Source organism: Canis lupus, chromosome 3 (genome assembly GCF_011100685.1).
Source record: "Canis lupus familiaris isolate Mischka breed German Shepherd chromosome 3, alternate assembly UU_Cfam_GSD_1.0, whole genome shotgun sequence".
Classification (NCBI taxonomy): Eukaryota; Metazoa; Chordata; class Mammalia; order Carnivora; family Canidae; genus Canis; species Canis lupus.
The window spans coordinates 44,659,836-44,676,439 of NC_049224.1; the positions used below are offsets into that span (position 1 = coordinate 44,659,836).

Consider the following 16,604-nt stretch of genomic DNA (forward strand, 5'->3'; position numbering starts at 1 on the left):
ATGAGTTTCCATAGTGTTCTGGACAGTGGTGCAAGCAGGCAGTATAATCCATGCTATGGTTTCCTAATACTAACAGATTTTCATTATTATGATAAAGATATTGACTATGGAAAGAGGTCATATATTCAACCTCAGACCATCATCACAGTGGTTATTTTGCTGCTCATTTTTTCTGTGAATGCTCATCAGTGTCACCTGTGTCTTTCTTGATGCTAATCTGTTGTCTCCGTTTAGCATGGAAGGGCAGGAGAATCCCACACTTAAGTCCAGTTTCAATTAAAAAAAAAAAAAAAAAGAAAGGATTCTACTTAATTTGCTTGTACTAAGCTGAGAGGGGACACTGTATTTTTAGCATGAAAGGGAGCTTAACCAAAGAATGCTAGTGTTCCTTAGTCAGATCTTCACGTTGTTTAAACTTTTGCAGATTCCCCAGCGTTGGGCAGACTCATTCAAAGATATGTGCTCAAAGAATTAGATGCTTTAAACATCATCCATGACATGGAAGTTTCTGCATTTCCCTACCTTTCCATTAACAGCAAAACGTAAGTGCTAGCATCAGGCTAGGTCTTGATTTAAGTGCCTAGCAACATAACTCTCCCCCTCGGTTCAGCCTGGGTATATTAAATCAGGTTCTCCCTGGACTGAAAATTTAAATCTTTCGGAGATATCTTTTACATGTAATTCCCTTTGAACTTCCACCCATGCTAATTTTAAACACATTTGGTATTTTCCTTCTTCTATATGAATACAGTCGAGCTCAAAGAATGAATTTCACCAGTGTTTTCTCCTTTGTATGTGTTCAATAGGTACCCCTGAAGCAATTACCTACTGGGAGAAGTGGGAGGAGCCACTCTGTGGGAGCGGGGGGCCACCAGTAATATGATCCGTGGTTGTTGTGTGTGTAAAGTGCTAATACTTTTGACAGCAGCCATCCTAAAGGGGTGTAGCGAGTCATTTGAAATTTGTACACAGACTGCCCTATCCATTACGCATCACCCATATCATACCCATAATCTCCCAAGGCAGATATGCTATTACACTCAGCGGGCCAAGGTCTGCCTGTGCTTATATACACACAACTCCCACTGACTCTGTGCCACCGAGGCACTTCAATGGGAGTTGTCAGCAGCATAAATTTAGCCCGGTACAGTCACAACCACAGCGGGCGCAGCTAAACAGAGAGACCTGGCTGTGTGTTAAAAAGGCTGAGGAAGAACAAAAAAGCTGCCAGTTTTCATAAGAAATCTTATCCCTAGAGCATTAAGAACTGTAGCCTGACACTTGCCACACTATCCTCATCCTGCAACCTGCCGATTCCAGCCTGGGACTTGGAAGCAGCTAAAACAGAGTGAGTACTTTAAAAAAAAAAGAAAAAAAAAAAAGGTCTGCTACAGGGCATCAAACTAAGCTTTGCATCCAACCTTATTAGGCAAGGGAAGAACTCCCCATAGGTGATCCTCAGAACATTCATTTATCAAAATGTAAAGGGACATCTTGGAACCATTGACCCTCTTTAAATATATAGAATATTTAAAATACATACAGCAAGGGTACAAAGATGCCCAGCTTTTGAAAGTTACCAGTCTATCTATTTGAGTCATACAGTGTCACGGGTGTTCTGATGATATGTAACATACATATTGTCGTGCTAACGTTAGAATTGCTGCAACTTCATGATGCCATCCATCGTGTTGTCCAATATGATTTTCTTTCTTAGGAGCTCTTTCTTGGTCTTTCAGACATTCCCCACATACATTATGAATGATCAGGTGTCACTGACCTCAAGCATGCAGTGTTTCAGGATTTAATTTCTACTCCAAGCCCTTGCCATTGCAAACAATGAAGTCTACCACTCCTAATCATCGGAAATGCTGTGGTTTGGTGAGCAGAGCCTAGGTTTGAATCTTTGCTTCGTGCCACACTAATTGTGTCTTGGGTATGCTGCTTGGTATCTCTAAATCCCAGTTTTCTCATCTGTATCCTGAAGTGAATATCTTCTTCATTGCAATGCTGTGTGGACAACACCAGAAAAGATGTGTGAAGCACTCAGCCCAACCTCAAAACTCCACCAATGAAATAGATGCAGGTGTCACCCGTATGATACATAGTAGGCACTCAGTAAAGTCTTTCTCTGCCTCCTTTTCCCTCTGTTTTTCCCCAGCACAATCTAATAACTTAATGCTCATGCAAGCCTATGTATATTAAGAAAAATACTACCTTTAAAGAAAATAGCCTAATTAGATAGTAATCCGTGAATGACAAATGACCACACATTTAATAGAACGCATTTAAAGCTATACTCATCCTTTGATTGTTGTTATAGAGCAGATAAGAATGATATATTTAAAAGGAAAATGAAAAAATAAACAGGAACCAAATTAGACATTCAGTCAAGTCTGATTAATGGCTAATTCCAATGGAGATTTTGGCTGAGTATATATAAGATTCTTGCATCTCTGACTGTTAATGTACAGTGGTTTGGGGTGACCATTTTAAGAAGTCAAATGCATAATTCATTCAAAGTACACAGGGATTTTCTTTCTTAGTTTGGAAAGACAGAAAGTCGGGCACAATTCTGTTAATGCCATAAAACCGGTATGTTTCACAGTAATGAATTTAGATATAGAAAACTATCTTTCTCTGGAATAAATTTAGCTTGCCTGTCATTTCTTCATTTTTTTTTCATTTCTTCAATATGAAGACCTTAGTTGGGAGTAGAATTAATCATGTGTTTAAAAATTACATCACTCTAAAAGACTTCCACTCATTCTACAAAAGGTAGTCTAGGTCAGTTTTAAAAACTAACGCGTTCTCAAATAGGAAAAAGTGCAATAGGTTAATTTGAAAAGTATGAATAATTCAACACAGAATCACGTATTTCTTTTTACATATTTTCTTGTATAAAACTGTTGCTTTATCATTGTTAACTAAACTCTCATTGGTGCATGTAACTTTCTGAGAGCTCTGATAGAAGATGCAACATTGTGTTTAGTGGAATAAAGTTAACAACTGAAGTTTAACACATTTGGAAAGAGCATGTGCAGACCTGTGTGTGTGTGTGTGTGTGTGTGTGTGTGTGTGTTTAGGAACTGACTTTTTCAGTTCACAGAGTAATATTCTCTGGTTTGGAGTGGTAGTTAGAAAATATTGACAGTTGGGGCACCTGGGTGGCTCAGTGGGTTAAGTCTCAGGCTCTTGGTTTCTGCTCAGGTTGTGATCTCCCGCTTTGTAGGACTGAGCCAGATTCCTTGTTCAGTGGGAAGTCTGTTTGAAGATTCTCTCCCCCATCAAAATAAATAAATAAATAAATAAATAAATAAATAAATCTTTAAAAAAGAGAGAGAGAAAATGTTGACAGTGAAAAATAACTGAACAGGATTTGTATGAAGTTCAGGGGATTTGCAAGCTTGTATCTAAGAATTTGGTAGCGAGGGTGACAGCGCAGCCACTCTTTGTGTAATAAGATCGGCAAAAATAAAACAAGATTTACTCTAACTATAAGCTTAGGTAGTAAATTAAGCTCTGAACAGAAAATGAAATTGATAGACACTCCAAATATATGCGATCAACTCCTTAAATGTTGATCTTATTAAAGAGAACAGAAAAATAATGAAATTGAGAGCTGTCTTGTGCCTTCTAACTTCACTTCCTTTTATGCAGGGCTGACCCTAGCAGCCTCTCAAGTCCGGCTAATTTTTTATCACTGAATCTTGTTTAACAGACACTCTTTTCAGAGAACGAGGTAGTCCCCCGGCTCAGCTACAGTTTGCCTCAGTTTTGCACATCCCTCCACTCAGCTAGGCTCGGCACATCATGGTATCACATCAGCTTGCATGGAATCAATTTAGGACACGACGCACTTCCTCAAAAATTAAATTCCTCACGAAAACTTAACAGGACCAACAAGAGCATCAGAAAAAGCGTTTTGGGAAAAGTGCCAGAAGTTGAGCAAAAGTGAAGGCCGAATTCTCGGTATCAGAGAGAAGGGGAGGAGGGTCAGATAGGAAGAGAAGCAAAAGGAAAAGCAGGGCAGGAGGAGAGACACGAAGGAGAGAAGGGATCTAAATTAGAACAAGAGGCTATGTTTATTAATAACCTTGCTGACCCACAGGCCCCTGACACAAAATACATTAAGTATTGTTGGGACACTCTGCTCTGTCGCTCCTAGGAGGAGCAACTAAAAACGTGTGGGAGACTGCAAACTTTCTGAGCACAGATAAAAAAAGAGCCACCACCACCACAATAACAACAACAACAACAAAAAAGCCAGAATACGGTGAAGGCACAGACTCACCAGCTTGAGCAGCCCCGTAGCCTGAGATCTCCTTTATTTCCTGCAGCACCTTCTCTGGGCACGTCCGGCAAACTAGAATTGAAAACATGCAAGACGTTTTGTTTTTCTTGATTGCAAAAACAATAACGTGTCCATTGTAGGATATTTGGAAATTATGGAAACACATGAAGAAGAAAATAAAAATAGACTATAGTCTCACCACTTCTTCCTCTACATTTTTTTTTTTTTAGAGACAGACAGCTAGTGGCTGAGCACAAGAAGGAGGGGAGGGACAGAAGGAGAGCAAGAGAGAATCTCAAGCAGACTCCCTGCTGGGCTGGGAGCTAGAGGTGGGGCTCAATCCCGCAACCCTGAGACCACAACCGGAGCTGATGTCAAGAGTCTGTGGCTTCACCCATTGAGCCACCCAGGTGCCCCTCCTCTACTTTTTTTATGTGGATGTATTTGTATACTTGAAAAATAAGACTGAGGCCCTGCTATCATCCACTAGTGTGTGATTTGGTTTTCCCATCTGACAAGTCATAATAAGTATTTGCTCCTGTGTTGAAACTATTGTAAAACATTATTTTTATGTTGGCATCCTGCTTCCTTTATTTGTAGGTATCATGATTCAGTTGAGCTCTAGTCAGGTAATCATGTTATTTATTAACTTTTTGCCTTTATAAAAATATTTGTGTGCATCTCCATTTCTTCTGGAAATTACTAGAAGCAAAATTCTTGAGTCAAAGAGAAGAGTTTTTTTTTTTTTTGAAAAGATTTACAGAGCTGCCCTCCAAAGTGTTTATGCCAATTTATATTCCCACCTGCAGTGAATAAGAATGCAGAATTCACAAACCATCATTAAGTCTCCCCAAATTAAGATAAGAAACTTTGAATCCTATTATGATTTGTATTTTTTGATTATTTATGATGCTTTCTTCATGTTTCTTGGCTATTTGGTTTGTTTTGTGAATATGCAGTTTGCCTGTTATTTACACTTTTAGTTAAAAACTTACCAAATTGAGTTTCTGTTAAATTGTAAAACTTCTTTACATTTTAAGTTTATTAACTCTTTTGACTATCATGCCTGAGAGCATTTTGTCCATATTATCATTTGATTTTGAATTGTTAATGGATTTTTTAAAAAGATTTTATTTATTTATTAGACAGAAAGAGATAGAGAGAGAATGAGAGGGGAGGGGAGACACAGAGGGAGACAGAGAATCTCAAGTAGACATGAGGTTTGATCTCATGACCCTGCGATCACAACTTGAACTGAAATCAAAAGTCAGATGCTTAATGGACTGAGCCACTCAGCTGCTCCAATAGATTTTTAATGTATATGTTTGTAAATCCAAGTACAAAGATATTTTCCATTATTCTTTCTTCCTCTGCTTTTATGTTCAGAAAGGACTTGCACATTCCAGGGTTAGAAAATATTAATCTACATTTTTTACTTGTGCTTTTGTGGCTCTTTTTATTTTTAAAGGATGTTTAAATTTCTTATTTGTTTGGAATTTGTTTGGTCTGTGTAGTAAGAATCTATATACTGAAGCCTCTTTTCCTTACTTATCTAAATCTTGTATGTTATTGGGTCTGTTTCTGTATTTTTCAATTTTATTTATTTATCTTCAAGTCTCCACTGCTTCTTCTGCCAAAACCCTCCCTTTTTATTATTACAATTTAAGACTATGTTTTCATACCCAATAACACAAGTTTGTCATCCTTACAATTAGTTTTCTGGATTATGCTCCGCTCTTTGTTATTCCGTAAGAACTCATCCAGTTCAAAATGTGAGTATACAATTTATACATTAATGTGAGGGCACTTGAAGTCCTTAATACTGAGTTTTCTGAGCTACAAGTAAAACTTGCTTCTCATTTATCTTTTCCTACAAATTTCTGCCAAGTTGTAGTTTCTTCATGTAATATCTCAATATAGTCTCAAGTTTATTGATTGTTGTTGTGAATACTGTTTCTCTCTCTCTTTTTTAAAAAGATTTATTTATTTATGATAGACATAGAGAGAGAGAGAGAGGCAGAGACACAGGAGGAGGGAGAAACAGGCTCCATGCCGGGAGCCCGACGTGGGACTCGATCCCGGGACTCCAGGATCACGCCCTGGGCCAAAGGCAGACGCTAAACCACTGAGCCACCCAGGGATCCCCAATACTGTTTCTCTATTAAATTTTTTAACCACTGAGGAAAGGTGCCTACTGTCATATTTTTATTTGGCATTTGCCACTTTCCTGCTTTTTATCTAGAGAGCTTGTCAATTGATTCTTTTGAACCATACAGGTAAATATTGTCATCTACAAAGAATGATAATTTTGTCCTCTTCCTCAAAATGACATAATTTCTTCATTTTTCCTGTCTTCTGGCAAAACAATAGAACTTCCAAATTATTTTAAAATATTCTTTATTTGACACCCCTCCAATATTTCACTAGTAAGTGCAATGGCCTGAATGCATTGTATTTTTTAAGAGCTCTGGCTTCTGGAAAGTGTTTTCAGCTTCAAATGGCAATCTTCCTTCTGAACCTTCTGTTCACTGGTCCCTTTGAGTGTCTCCTAGCCCTCTCTGCTCAGAACTGAACAAGTCTTACCCTTTTCTTTTCTTTTCTTTTCTTTTCTTTTCTTTTCTTTTCTTTTCTTTTCTTTTCTTTTCTCTTCTCTTCTCTTTTCTTTCTTTTCTTTTCTTTTCTTTTCTTTTCTTTTCTTTTCTTTCTTTTCTTTTCTTTTCTTTTCTTTTCTTTTCTTTCTTTCTTTTCTTTTCTTTCTTTCTTTCTTTCTTTTCTTTTCTTTTCTTTTCTTTCTTTCTTTTCTTCTTTTAAAAAAATATTTAGTTAATTTATTATTTTGGAGAGAGCACAAGAAAGAGTGTGAGTGGGGGCGGGGAGCAGCAGAGGGAGAGACAGAGAATCTCAAGCAGACTCTGTGCAGAGTGCAGAGCCCAATGTGGGACTTGATCTCACAACCTGAGCCAGAATCAAGATTTGGATGCTTAGCCAACTGAGCCAGGCAGGCACCCCAAGTCTCACCCTTTCCTATGTAAGACTGTCCTATCTCTATACAGGTAACCCCATTGTTTACCTATGGATGCTTCTTTTCTAATTACCCACATTTCATTGTGAGAGATCATGTCTCAGACCAACACATTCCTTACAAATCGGAACCACTACGGTGTTAGTTAGTACATCATATGAAACGACCAGGCTATTTTCTCCCAACTTAAAAGTTAGTGTCTTGTGGAAGTTTTTTTTTTTTTTTTTTTTTTTTAATGTTTGCATTTTAAGAAAATGCTCAACTATTTTCTCACATAGGAATTATTTCATTTGAATTTGCTGACTTTTTGCCAGTGTAAAGTAAAAATAACCTGGGGTTTTGCAGAAGCCATGCAAAGAGGGTTGGTTCTATGGGTTAGACTGGTTAGAACAATGTGTGAAAACAGACTGAGAAAGAGTGATGGTCGCAGTTAGCAATGGGGGTGGTTACCTATGCAGAGGGAGAAAGGTGCAGGCCTTTGGAGAGGGCCACGCCTAATAACCGTGGGAAGTTGAATAGTCTCTATCACTCTGAGACTCCAATTCAGCAACTCTGAATTTGGGGTTATTACCTGTTTTGCAAGTATAATGGGAGAATGACAGACAATGTGTGTAAAGCATCTGGTAGGACACTCGGCACCTATCAGACACTTAAGAGAGACTGTAAGCTCCTGGCTAGATTTGAAGGCAGGATGACAGACCATGTTATAGATAATAAAATGGAAAAACAAGACCTTTCTCTGCTACACAGAATTAACCCCAAGCATGTTCAAGAATTTCAGGATTTAGGAGCACCGCGGGGGGTGGGGGGCTCAGTGGTTGAGCATCTGCCTTCGGCTTGGGTCATGATCCCGGGGTCCTGGGATTGAGTCCTGCATCAGGCTCCCCACAGGGAGCCTGCTTCTCCCTTTGAGTATGTTTCTGCCTCTCTCTCTGTGTCTCTCATGAATAAAAAAAATAAAAAAATAAAAAAATAAATCAGGATTTAGCTAACAGGTAGTGCCATACGTGGGGTGGGTTCAAAGGCCTCTGGTCTCTCCCCAAGGCAGTCCTCCTCTTCTCTGTCTGGTTCGACCCTTTCTGTGAATGCCGAGCATTACTGGACCCTGCTTTCTATCCCAGCCTGATGGAGCATGAGCTCTGAATGTTTAGATTCCCTCTGCCTCTGAGTGGGACCAGAAGGGCTCCTCATTTTGATGATATAGCAGAATAGTCATTGTGTCCATGTGTCTGGCACTTAAGAATTTCCTTATCAGCCCACCTCAATGTTTCCAATTTGTTTACCTGGAAAACACCCTTATTAGCATCAAACTTAGGTTTTAACAAGGCAGAATCAGAATTTTTTTTCTATCTTTCCCAAAGTGAAGCTAGCGATCTGGATTAAATCTTTTTTTTTTTTTTTTTTTGCTCGGTGGGAGGTTTCTGTATTATTATTGTTTAAAGTCAATTATCCTTTACTTCATGTTCTTTTTCTGTTGTTTATTTTATCCGTCCTTCTCTCCCAGAGGGGCAGAATTAAGGCCCCCATTTGGTTTTTATTAGTGTAATCAGTTAATAGCTCTTCTATAATGCTTTACTTATTGTGTTAATTTTCTGTAGTTGTGTCCAGAGGCAGCTTCCTGGAAGACCACATTTAAAAAAAAAAAAATCTATCTTATTTCTTCTTTAATGGGTCCACTTAGCATTTATAGTTTCAGCTAAGATTATTGAACACTGTTGATTTATAAGATTATTGAAAATATATATATAAACTGCAGCTACTATTTTAAATATATCTATGGTAATCCTAAAAATTCCATTAGTATGGTGAAAGTACAAACACTACCCCTAGTGTTTCTATTGACTTGGCTTATCACATCAATTCTTTGGATTTATCTTGAACATATTAGAGGTATGGGTGTCTGCTGTTCCCATGCATACGGTGCCAGTCACTGCAGTTCTATTGTTTCAGTAGCTGAACTCCACCTCCCAGGGACCACTGTCCAATTGCTGGTGGGGATCTTTTTTTTTTTTTTAATAGGCTCCACATCTAGCACAGAGCCCAGTGCAGGACTTGAGCTCACAATTGTGAGAGTAAGATCTGAGCTGAGATCAAGAGTCCGACACTAACCAGTTGAGCTACCCAGGTACCCTGCTGGTGGGGATTTTAATAGGAACATTTTCTACATGGACTTTCACTTTCGTACTCAGAGAGTAGTCCTCAAGTGAAAGGGGGAACTTCAAAGCTTAGCATAGGAACAAACTAACATACTTGAAGGGTAACAAAAAAATATTTATTATACATGTGATACATTGAGCCCCCATGTTAGGTTGCATTCTGAATTAGGCCAATAGTACTGAAGCCAATAGGACATGACTCAGTGATTGGCATCATGGGTTCTGGACCTGCCTCTGGCGCCAACTGGCTCTAGACACACCTGGGATATGGACTAGCTGCAGACCCACGTCTGATGGTCCGATGGGAATTGGCTCTAAGGCCTTTTCTCTGTAAAATGAGAAGTTGGGATGAAAGTTGTAAAGTTCCTCCCAGCTTTCACCCTCTATGCAATATTCAGTTTGTGGTTGTTCTGGGTGTGTGCTCAGTCAGAAGGAATCATTAGCAGGTGACTGACTCAGGATTAGAATGCTTTCCAGTCATTGTTGAGTCTTGGGAGATGAACAGGGCACTTCGCACAAAATAGGAGCCCATCAATGCTTTTATAATAAATTTGTTTTAAGTAAAATTCTAGTTTTGAGAACTGTCACTTGTCCAGCACAAAGGCTGCACATGGACATGGGAAAAGCACCAGAGAGAAAGTCAGAGCCCTGCCGTGTGAACCTGGGCAAGTCACTTTCTCTCCCTGGGTCTTTCCCCCTTCATTTGCCAAATAAAGGGGATGGAGAAGAATCACCAAGGTAGCTTCTAGCTAAGGAAGTCTGTAACCTTGCAAGAATTGGCTGCTGTGCAAAGCAAATGAATAGGTTCAGATGTTCCCCCAACGTCTGGTGCCCAGAGCAGTTGGAGCCTGTTAGCTGTGATTTAATGGTTGCTGGGAAGCAGGCTGTGGGCTTGCTATGGGGAGAGGCTGGGAAGGAGAGGACAGACAGGAGATTTGTGGGCTGAAGGTTGGCTAGAAATTCTATGCATAGAAGGAAGTGAGGTCTCCTGTAATTGCCTGTTTCTGAGCTACAGAACATATCAGATGCTGTGTTTAAAACAGTGCGATGCCTAGTTAGCACAGGGCACCACCTGTTTCATCTGTCTCTGTACCCTGCCAGTGGTGGTGATGTTTGAGAACTTTCCTTTCAGGCAGTGCCATCAAAGAGGGCAATGGAAGGCAACACAGCAAAATCACGACAAAGCATATTTGAAAGGAAGAGGGAAGAAGCCCATATACATTTCAATGAAAGTATGTTTAAGGATTTCAAGGAGGAGTCTGATACATAATTACAAAGTTTAAAAAGAAAGAATCTTGACTTTGATCTGATTTTCTTCTGTAAAGCAATTAGTTCCATTATTTTTCAAGTGTGAAGCTGAAAATTCTAATGGCTGGACCCAAACAATTTCATTTGAGTCTTGGGACTTCTAACTTCCAAAAGAAAAAAAAAAGTTTAAAAATGTATTAAGATGATTTTTTGCAGAGGGATTAATGCATGAAGCATTTGCTGGTTAGCTCTCATAAAGACTACGGCACTGTAGTATAGCTGAGATTAAGAGCTAGATTTAAATCATGCAAGAGTCCAATTAATAGCACTGAACTAAGAAATCTATAAAGTTGATTTGATGGAGGGAGAAAAACTGTCAAGATATGAATAGAATTTTCCCTTCCAATTGCTGTTGAGGATTTTAATGGGAATGTATCCTACATGAATTTTAGTGTTTGTGAGACTAGTTCTCAAATTAAAGTGGAGCTTCAAAGCAGAGCCAAAGGACAAATTAACTTAGCCTGACCACTTGTGTACCAGCTAGGTAGCATAGCAAAGGTGGCTTCCAGGCTGAAGTTGGCCATAGTTTGTCTAACCTTTCAAGATCAAGAAACTTGAACTTCACAAACCGGTATGGATTTCTGGCTTCTTTTGAAAATTCTGCGAGTGTGGCACCATTTGGTTCACAGCTATACTTGGTGACAATTAGCTGCTCCCATTAGACAGGGCTCCTTCCAGTTGCCCACCATTCCCTAGCATATGACTCTAGGCTGACTTCACTGTCTTACTCATCAGCCTGATCCATGGGATAGGCACTCAGATAAGGACGTGTTACATTGGTATGTGTTATATTGATGTTAGAGGTGAATGAGTTAAAGATCTAGCACTGAGCTTAATGGTTTTCTCCAGCCTGAAACTGGAGACTCTTCTGTACTATATGCTTAGGGGGAGTCTAAGTATGCATGTTCCTATGACTTCCATATGCCCCACTGGGAATGGAGCAGGGGAGAAAAATAACCCCAATGATATCACATAGAGCCCACTGGGGAGTTGTTCGAGTTTGTTAGAGCATATTAAAATACCATACATTCACATCCTCAAAAAAGACACATCAGTCTACCTGTCTATACATTCCTTTCTGATATTAAATTATTCCAGGGACTTTTCAAAATTACACCACCTACCTGTACTCCCTCCCACAGTGAATAAACATGCTGAAGAAGTGGAGAGCAAATCAGAATAATGCACATAGGTGAAAGTCCTATAATTGAAATCATTATTGCTTAAGATACCATTGCTTTAATCAGCCCTATCATAAATCAGCGCTTTTCACAAGTGAAGGTTTAAAATAAAGTGCTGTTTAAACAGATTGGGTCCCTTAAAAGGCATGATGCAATTGGGAAGCTGCGGAAAATGGATAAAAAAGTGGTTTCTGAGCAGATACACTGGCTCCAGCATTTTATCTTCCACTTAATTTTGAAAAAAACTACCTAGTCCTTTCTTAGAAATTACATACCGGAGGCCTGTAATGGCCGAGCCTTTAACCCATTAAAAAAATTTACTCCCAGGAACAGTTAATATTTGATGTTTAATTGCTTTTTCTTGTTGGAGAGGAAAATCTTTTTCTTTCCTTCCTTTCTTGATTGACTTTTCAAAAATCACCTTGTGAGCTATAAGATGGAGAGGAGTAATTGATTTTCAAAAACTCAAGTGCATGCACATGTATTTGCATATGCATATGTGTATGCGTGGATATTACAACCTCCGAGCTTCAGGCACTGGGGCTTCCCTCGCAGTAACCGTGCAAGGCAGGTGTTACTATTTCCAGTTAACAGAGAGGCAGCCAAGACCCAGAGAGGTTGATTGCTTGCATGGGGTCACACAGGTAGTAGGGAGGCTGAGTCTTTTCTTATTCCTCCAACTCTGTTGCCTGCCTGTAGGGGCATGTCATACCCAGGTGTGCAGGCAGCCACGACAAAGGCCATGCCAATGATCCCCATCATTGCAGTAACTAATCCTCTCAGCCTGTTTAACTGGCACCACTTTCTGGAATTTAGCAAATAATGCCACGCCATCCACAAATGTCAAAAGAGTCCAACTATGATTTGCGCCTTTTATGTGAACATTACATTGTCACTGAGCTGGGAGAAGCAGTTGAACCAACCTTAGCAGTGATAGCAACTTGGGAGAGATTTCTCCTTGGAGAGTTTTAGGTGGATGGGGGGTGGGGTGGGAGGGTCGGATCTTCTCTTATTAGAAAAAGGCCTGCACAGAATTCAGATGACTTTCTGGGGCTCCTCAGGACTTGTTTCTAGAGAAAGAGAGGATCATGAGGACATTGGTGTGGAAGGAGACAGGGGAAAAACCTCTTTGTGATTACCCTGGGTTGAAAGATTTTCATTTCAACATTGTCAGTCCCTCACCTTTCATGTGTGGTAAATTCATTCCCAAAGGCCAGAGTGTTCTCTCTCCCTCTTCCTTCCTTTCTCCTTCTTTCTTACTTATTCCCTTGCGGAGGAGGGAGGAGGGTGGGGGATGGAGGGAGGGAGTGAGGGCGGGGGAGGGGTCACTTAGAAGGAGGAATGCGTATTCTGCCTTCCTTACTTATTTTATTTCTTTTCTTTCTTTCTTTCTTTCTTTCTTTCTTTCTTTCTTTCTTTTCTTCTCCTCTCTCTCTCCTCTCTCGGTTTGTCTTTTCTTCCCACAAAACCACATATTACTTAGGTCTCTTGCAAAGCTGTACAAACCAACTGTTCCTTCTCAGATTATGCCCTTCAGAGGTCAGGTGATATGCCTCATTGGGTTACACCTTCCATGTTTTGTGGTGAGATGTGGGCTGTGTCATTCTACATTACTCCACCTTGCAAGAAAATATTTATATATGAGCCTCACCAGGTCCTATTTCCTCTGGGATTGCTTCTGAGGATGCTGTCTTCATGCCAGCTGCAGGCAGTTGAATCGCAGGCCTTCACAGGACCACTGGACTTCTGGCAGCAAACAGGAAATCGCTCCTTTCCCTCTGACTTCACTGAGCTGGAAGACTACGAGGTGTGTGGCTGGAGGATGAGACATTTCTGAGAGGTGGAGTACAATATTTCCAGAAAGGGCTTGGGAGGAAACTGCCAGATGTGGAGGGCATGAAAACTTGCACCATTCACAGCATTTTTTTTTCTAGATCTGGAAAGACAAGAGCTTATTATACGAGGTCTTTCTGTGATTTTTAATTATTTTCCTTTTTATTTCTAGTAAGTGGTAATTCCCGTTGTTCACCAAGTAGTGGTAGTGAGTCGTATATGGCTGTGGTGGGGTATGTGGTTAAAACACTTTTGGAAACTCATTTGGCAGCATGTGTCAAGACCACAAAAATTTTTGCAGCCCTTGACCAAATAATTTTACTCCTGGGAATTCATTCTCAGTACCAAAAAGAGTGCTCAAAGATGTTATTTATTTATTTATTTATTTATACAAATAAATAAATACATTTTAAATGTTTTTTTTAAATATTTATTTTTATTTATTCATGATAGACACAGAGGGAGAGAGGCAGAGACACAGGCAGAGGGAGAAGCAGGCTCCATGTCGGGAACCCGATGTGGGATTAGATCCCGGGACTCCGGGATCGCGCCCTGGGCCAAAGGCAGGCGCGAAACCGCTGAGCCACCCAGGGATCCCCTAAATGTTTTATTTATTTAAGTAACCTCTAGACCCCACATGGGGCTTGAACTCACAACCCCCGAGATCGAGAGCCACATGCTCCATCAACTGAGCCAGCCAGGTGCCCCTCAAAGATGTTCTTTAAACTATTGTTACAGTTCTTAGAACCTTAATATAAACCTAACAATAGGGTAAATGGAACTATAAAACATTTTCTTGATACGTAAATGATGTCATAACACTGGAATAGGATATGTACTCTAACGATTACAAATATGTAGGTTAAATATGTTCAGTCATAATAATATATAACATTTATTGTCTACTGAATATATGGCAGGCAATGTGTCAGATCCTTTGTAGGCATTGCCTCCTTTGGTGTGCTTGCTAGAATAAGCTAGATTTAATTTTTTTTCTCTATTTTACAGATGAGGAAAGGGGAAGATTAATTGGATTATCTGAGGTCAAACTGTTAGTGTGAGATTTGAACCCCATCCTGGTTGACTGTAGAACTCACACTCTTAACTTATCATTCCTCATGATATGTGGATAATTTTAAGTAAAAAACAAATATTAGCCACCAACACCCACCCTGCAACAAAGTTACCCCAAAACTCCAAACCAGAAACAACCCAGCACCAACAAACACAAATCTGACAAGCTCTATTCTTCTTGTAATCACATGGAAAAATAAATAACAAAGCTTAGACCAAGAGAAATAGCCCAAGTTGAAAAAGCTTATCTGCAACCCGCCAATAAAATGACAGGTAGGTGTCTGAAGCAACAATAAAATGTTTAAGGTCTTAAAAAAGAATGTTTAAGGTCTTTTCTCTGGATGGGAATTAGATACTGTAAGTATGATCTTATACTAAGAGAGTCCAATTAATCTCTGCCAACTTAAAGAAGTAAATCTTGCAGGGGAGCAAATCTTGCATTTAGGTGGAAAGGACTTTGCCCAGAGTGACTTGAGAATTCTCTTGAGGATTAGGGCCCAGACCTGTGGTTCTTACCTTGTTTTGTGTGAGAATGTATTTGAAAATATTAATGGCATCTATGGTGTCTGTCTCCAGTAAAAACATGTATTTATGTTTATGCCACATTTTGTTCTATGTTTACTTTTGAAATCTATTTTAGGCTCATTGCTTGTTTGAGGATTCTAATGACAATTTCCCTTTGTGTTTTGGCTTGCAGAGTGTTCTTTGTCCCACGATTGGCGAATGTTCTTTCGTTAGGGGTTCAGACACCAATGCCATTTCTTCAGAGCATTGTCTACACCTGCATAGGGTTTGTAAAGTAAGTGAGTATAATGAATAATTTAGCTTCACTGTTTTCTTTAATGTGACAGCATGTTATTGTGAACATTTGTATTTGGATGCGTGGCTAACAACTGCCTTTTGGATTTTCCATGTTAGGATGAAAAAAATGCATGACACACATCACCAAGAATCAGGGGTTGTGCCTGGCAATGCAATTGAGAAAAGCTTTGGAATGTGAGTGGACAGCATTAGGAGCAGCTTTCCTTACCACACCTGCAGAAATGTACTTACATTAAACACATATGTGCTAAGTGCATGTGTGTAAGGCGCGGTGTTAGACAGATGTGAAAAATGGATGGATGATGCCTTTGTATAAGATTCTCCCAGGACTCCGATGTGCTGAGGTTTGGAAATGCTCACACGCCCTCCAGGCGCTGTAGCCTGTGTGTAATAAAATTACATCCAGGGCCCGATTCCCTTCCATGAGATATTTTCATTGTCAGGATGAAGAAAATTATTTTTCATCATTTCTGTGTTCTGAAATGGAAACATTTTCAGTATGAATCCCATAGGGACACTATGCGCCCTTTCTACCTCTTGTTTGGGATTGTGCAAGGAGTCTGAAATACCAGGGTACAGGGCACCTGGGTGGCTCAGTGGTTGAGCGTCTGCCTTTGGCTCAGGGCGTGATCCTGGGGTCCTGGGATTGAGGCCCACGTCGGGCTTCCTGCAGGAGCCTGCTTCTCCCTCTGCCTGTGTCTCTGCCTCTCTCTCAATATGTCTCTCATGAATAAATAAATATTTTTTTTTTTAAAGGAAAGAAATATCAGGCTAAGAGGTCACTGGTCTGTCTTCTCCAGGAACTCCCCCTGGGCAGTGGTCTCTGCCTTCTGTTACAGAAGACGGCAAAAATAGGAGCCGGTGTACCTCTGGCCAATTATTCAATGCTCCATCACAAGGGGAAATTCCTTCCT

General features: G+C 39.9%; 1 long non-coding RNA gene across 1 annotated transcript; it reads right to left on the minus strand.

Moving 5' to 3' along the window:
* Positions 1 to 1,602: 1,602 nt before the first annotated feature.
* LOC111095204 lies at positions 1,603 to 14,501 on the minus strand. Its single transcript, XR_005357008.1, has 4 exons — positions 14,449 to 14,501; positions 13,613 to 13,897; positions 4,295 to 4,366; positions 1,603 to 2,010 (listed from the first exon to the last, which is right to left on the minus strand). It is a non-coding gene; the product is annotated as an uncharacterized LOC111095204 (long non-coding RNA).
* Between the last annotated feature and the right edge of the window lie 2,103 nt (positions 14,502 to 16,604).